The sequence below is a fragment of the Nycticebus coucang genome, chromosome 14 (assembly GCF_027406575.1).
Source record: "Nycticebus coucang isolate mNycCou1 chromosome 14, mNycCou1.pri, whole genome shotgun sequence".
NCBI lineage: Eukaryota > Metazoa > Chordata > Mammalia > Primates > Lorisidae > Nycticebus > Nycticebus coucang.
Genome location: NC_069793.1, coordinates 4,944,352 through 4,950,351, shown reverse-complemented (window position 1 = coordinate 4,950,351; position 6,000 = coordinate 4,944,352).

The window sequence follows — 6,000 nt, the reverse complement described above, 5'->3', positions numbered from 1 at the left end:
ACGGAACACGAATTAGAGGAGAAAGCTGAGGCAGACCTCGAAAGAGCTATTAGCTAAAGGCTGTCAACTAATCCCATTCCTTGAAAATGGATATCAAGTCCTTTCTTCAAAGCTGAGACCAGTGCATTTTTGTATCAGCTGTAATCAAGTATAATTCTGTCTCACCCCTCTGTCACCTTGCTACTTACACATCCTTTCAGTGGTTACCCGAGATTATTAATACTTCCAACAGGCGGATGCAAGGACTCGAAAAGGTGAACGAACTGTTTACCACTTTCTGCATTTCGTGCTATTGTTAATTATCTTAATCCAAGTGTATGTTCACCTCATGGTGTTATTTTGCTCAGTCCATAGTCATTTCCTTTCCCCACATAATCGCCTTTCTGACGCTCTCAACTTGTGCTGTATCGCCAGGCTTCTGCCCAGGAGGATCTCCTTGCACATGGAGAACGTTTTAGAGCAGGTCTGCTAGTGCCGCGGTCTTTCAGTTTCAGATTCTCTGAAAATGTCTTCATTTGGCCATAATTTTAGATTTTTTTGAGATTTATTTATTTATTTTGAGACAGAGTCTCACTTTGTCACTCTTGGTAGCGTGCTATGGCATCACAGCTCACAGAAACCTCCAACTCTTGGGCTTAAGTGATTCTCTTGCCTCAGCCTCCCAAGTAGCTGGGACTACAGGCGCCCACCACAACACCCGGCTATTTTTTTGTCATTGTTGTTGTCATTGTATTTTAGCAGGCCTGAGCCGGGTTTGAACCTGCCGACTTTGGTACATGTGGCTGGCGCCATAACCACTGTGCTACGGGTACCAAGCCCATTTTGCCATAATTTAGAAATGTGATTTGCTAAGTTTAGAATTCTAGGTTGAATTTATTTATTTATTTATTTATTTGCGGTTTTTGGCTGGGGCTGGGTTTGAACCCACCACTTCTGGTGTATGGGGCTGGCACCCTGCTCCTTGAGCCACAGGCGCCACCCTATTTATTTATTTATTTTAGTATAGAAAATATCCTTCCATTGTCTTCTGGCTTTCATCATTTCTATTGAAAAGTCATGTGTCTTTTTCTCAGCTGCGTTTAGGTTCTCTTCTTGGTTCTGGCAGCTTTACTATGATGAGGAGGGAGGTACTTTTTGTATTTATTCTCCTCAGCAGTCCCAGTTTCTTAATCTGCAGCTTAACGTCTTCAGATAGTGTGGACATTTTTGCCGAAGTAGTTTCTATCCATTCTCTCTCTCCTTTCCCTCTGGGACTCCACGTACCTGTAGACCACGGTGTTTACTGTGTCCCACGCGTATCTTTTGCTTCCTCTTGTATTTTACACCTTTCCCCCTCCATACTTCCGTCCGAAGTTTGCTACTGGCCTACCTTACGTTGACAAGTCCTGTCCAATATGCTTTTCAACTAATATGCTGGGTTCTAAAATCTAACTGTTGTATGTTGTAGTTCTAGACTATCCATTTGATGTTTGCATGTGTGTAAAAACAAATTCTCCATCTCTTGTCTTGAATGGATTAATTAATCACATTTTGAAGTCTGAAATTTCCAGTATGTGATCAACTGTGTCTGTTTTCTTTTGGTTTCCAATCTAATTTTTGTTTTAGATTAGCAATCTAATTTTTTTTTTATAATGCCAAAATTGCATATAAAAAATGGTTTGGATGGTACTACTTCCCCTGAGAGGAGATTTGCTTCTTCCGGTGGGTGAGACACCCCATGTCTGCTTTGGTCTTTCTCAGTGTATTCCTTCCGAAGTTTCAACAGAAACTCTGGAATGTTTATCAGAGTCCTTCCTCCTCGGTAGTTCCTAAACCCCAATATCTCCTCCCAGCAATGAGATGTCTACAAACTCTTCTTAGCCCCCAGTTGCTGTTTTCTGCTTGGCTTCCTGCCCTCTCCGTTTGCATAGCTGAGGAATCATCAAAGGTTCTGAAAACATAAGCAGCGAGCGGCAGGCTCCTTTCTCTCTGGTTCTCTTTTCTCCACCATCTCAGCTCTCCCGTCTTAGCAGCCAACAGGACTAACTCCAGTGTTTGTCTCCCGGTAAGATCACTGGAAGCTGAGCCTGTGCGTTCTGCTTGGCTCACATCACTTAACCAGGAAAAAGAAAGTGGCACACGAGGAAGTGACGGCGACTAGCAGGCTCCTTCACGGCAGCCCCGTTCCTGCCGGGACCTCAGCCCTCTCGAATACCTGCAAGCTTTTTTGCCCTCCTGTGCCTCAAAGCAGCTTCTTTAGAAAAGCTTAATGGTGGTTTTTAAAAAGTTCAACTTTGACTGTTGTTGGACAACTGTTTTGTTATTGGGAGAATTTTTTTTTTTTTTTTGAGACAGAATCTCATTATGTCACCCTCAGTAGAGTGCTGTGGCATCACAGCTCACAGCAACCTCAAACTCTTGGGCTTAAGTGATTCTCTTGCCTCAGCCTCCCAAGTAAAGCTGGGACTATAGGCACCCGCCACAATGCCTGGCTATTTTTTTGTTGCAGTTGTCGTTGTTGTTTAGCTGGTCCAGGCTGGGTTTGAACCTGCCAGCCCGAGTGTATGTGGCCCTACCCACTGAGCTACAGGCACCACCGGGTTGGGACAACATTTTGTCTGGCAGTGTTACTCTTTCAGCTGGAAACAGAAGTCCTTTCCCTGCTTCTCTGATAGTTACATTAGCTGCTATATTTAATTGGTGCACAGCCTCTTACCCATGCACAGTACCTTTAACTTTAAATTGTGCCTTGCCTAATGACAACATTCCTTTTGGGCCCAGGTATGGTGGCTCACACCTTCAACCCCGGCACCCTGGGAGGCCCAGGTGGGAGGATCACTTCAGGCCAGTTTGAGCCCAACTTGAGCAACACAGCAAGACCCCCCCCCCCAAATAAATAAGCCAGACATGGTGGTACATCCCACAGTGCCGGCTACTTGGGAGGCATGAGGACTGTATGAGCCCAGAAGCCGGAGGGTGGAGCAATCGGGCCACTATACTCCAATGTGGGTGACAGAATAAGACCCTATCTCAAAAAATTGAAACAAAAACCATTTTTTCCTATTCTTGTTACCTTTATGACATTCATATGAACAACATATTGCCGGGTTCTAGTTTCAAGCATGGTCTGACCACTTGTCTTTTAAAACAGAATCCAGATGGGTGGTGCCTGTGGTTCAAAGGGGTAGGGCGCTGGCCCCATATGCCGGAGGTGGCAGGTTCAAACCCAGCCCCAACCAAAAACTGCAAAAAAAAAAAAAAAGAATCCAGATTTAGTGTAACAATTTATATCATTTCCTATTTTTGTTAGGGAAGCAGGAATTAAAGGAACCTACCTCCTCCTGACTCCAAAATTCAGAAACAGATACAAGTTAGAACTAGGAAGACGAATGGGGGGCCCCACTTATTACAAAGTCTGGCTGTAGGTGTGTCTCGCTGTTTCCTCACTTCTTGACTTACACACCCGTCCAGTGGCAGAGCTGGACAACCGCAGGCCTTGTCCAGTGGGACGCTCAGGTTGTACACAGACAGCAGAGCACAGCGCGCCCTTTGCAAGGCAGCAGAGTCAGGAGAGAAAGGAGCATTTGTTTTTCTTTTTTGTGAAGGGTTTTTGTTTGTTTAGTACGTCTGAAAAGAACGCATATACAAAGAATTGAGACCTGAGAAGGCATTGGTTCAACACTCATGAAGCTACAAGAAGTAGGATTTGGGAAGGTGGAAAAGATTACCTAGACATTTTTAAAAATTGGAAACCAAAATAAGTTGATAAAATCCCTATTAACACTTATGAAGAGGGCGGCACCTGTGGCTCAAGGAGTAGGGCACCGGCCCCATATTCCGGAGGTGGTGGGTTCAAACCCAGCCCCGGCAAAAACAACAACAACAAAAACAAACAAAAAAACACTTATGAAGAGTCTTTTTTTTTTTTTTTTGTAGAGACAGAGTCTCACTTTATGGCCCTCCGTAGAGTGCTGTGGCCTCACCCAGCTCACAGCAACCTCCAACTCCTGGGCCCAAGCGATTCTCTTGCCTCAGCCTCCCAAGTAGCTGGGACTACAGGCGCCCACCACAACGCCCGGCTATTTTTTTTTTGGTTGCAGTTTGGCCGGGGCTGGGTTTGAACCCACCACCTTTGGTATATGGGGCCGGCGCCCTACCGACTGAGCTATAGGCGCCGCCCAAGAGTCTTTTTTTTTTAAGAGACAGAGTCTCACTTTATCACCCTTGGTAGAGAGCTATGACATCACAGCTCACAGCAACCTCCAACTCCTGGGTTTAAGCGATTCTCTTGCCTCAGCCTCCCCAGTAGCTGGGACTACAGGCACCCGCCACAACGCCCGGCTATTTTTTTTTTTGTTGCAGTTTGGCCAGGGCCGGGTTTGAACCCGCCACCCTCAGTATATGGGCCCGGCACCCTGCTCACTGAGCTACAGGTGCCACCCTGAAGAGTCTTTATAAGACTCTTTCCATGATTTTTATTAAACTAGAGAGACTTATCTGGCTGCTCTAGGGTTCCTCATATGCAAAACAGAAATAAGGGGATTCCCCTGACTGGTCCCCATGTTGTTAAGTGTTCTCCCCACCCCCACCCCACCCCAGCTTCTTCATGAAGCAGGCCTCCACCCTCACAACCTTGAGAGGATGTGAATCATTCCATAGACATCTGTCTTCTAGCACCACCCCTCGTATCCCCCCACATGCTAGGTCTTCAGCTGTGGTCTAGGAACACCGTATCATATACCACTGAGTTGCGAATCTGTGCTAAGCATGTAAGACAAGGACTAACAGGAAAAAAATTTTTTTAATTATGAACTCAATCCATTTGGTGTATTTCAAAGGTGCAATACTTTTCTTCATTTATCAGCGAAAGAAGTTAGAAATTAACTTCCAAAAAATATCAGCAAATGGCAAACAAATTTCCTTGAAAGTCGTAGTCGCATAGATGGTGCCTCCTAGAAAAGAGGAGGGGCGAGTCAGGTTCCACCCACTTTCATGAGTTTCATCAAATACTGGATCTCCTCAAGGGCGGAGAGAAAAGGCATCTTTCAAAAAGGAGAATGTTATTAAATGAGGCATTTACTATGCTCCTTCCTAAGAGCACCAGATGGGGAACATGTTTTCTAAACTAGATCTAAAAAGTAGAATGTGGAATCAATCCATCTTCCTCCCCTTAGGGCTGTCCACTCGTTAATGAATTAAAAAAAACAAGACTAGGGTGGCGCCTGTGGCTCAGTTGGTAAGGCGCCGGGCCCCATATACCGAGGGTGGCGGGTTCAAATCCGGCCCCAGCTGAACTGCAACCAAAAAAAAAAAAATAGCCGGGAGTTGTGGCGGGCGCCTGCAGTCCCAGCTGCTCGGGAGGCTGAGGCAGGAGAATCGCTTAAGCCCGGGAGTTGGAGGTTGCTGTGAGCTGTGTGAGGCCACGGCACTCTACCGAGGGCCATAAAGTGAAACTCTGTCTCTACAAAAAAAAAGACTAAAAAGCAAACCCCACACACACTCCCCCCAAAAACAGAGGAAAAAAAAATAAGAACACTAAGATGTCCCAGATTACTCTCCAGAGTGGAACCAGGGAGCAGCTTCAGCAATGCAAATCAGTCTGTTACAGAGTCATAACAAGCATGCCTTGCTTTAAAACAAAAAAGTTCCCATAGAGGCACATCGCCAGGATCAGCAGTTACTCCTAATATGACTCTATGGCAAGTCCTTTCAACCCAGTAGACTCAGGGATCAAGACACAGTCACGAGTGTGGCTGGCTCTGCTCCCAGCTCCGTATTCCTGCCACACAGACCTCTGCTCCTCAATGCCCCTTCCTGCGACAAGAGGTGGGAATTCCAGTGAACAAGTAACACCCACCTCAACTCTTGTAAAGTTTTCCTCTGGGAAATGAGACACAGCAAATACATGGATTCAAAATACAAGGTTTTTGTTTTGTCTTTTAAATGAAACTTGCTTAAAGGAAATGGCTGAGTTTCCTAATACTTTATCCCTGGATTAGACAGTCTTTTTTTTGGCCGGGG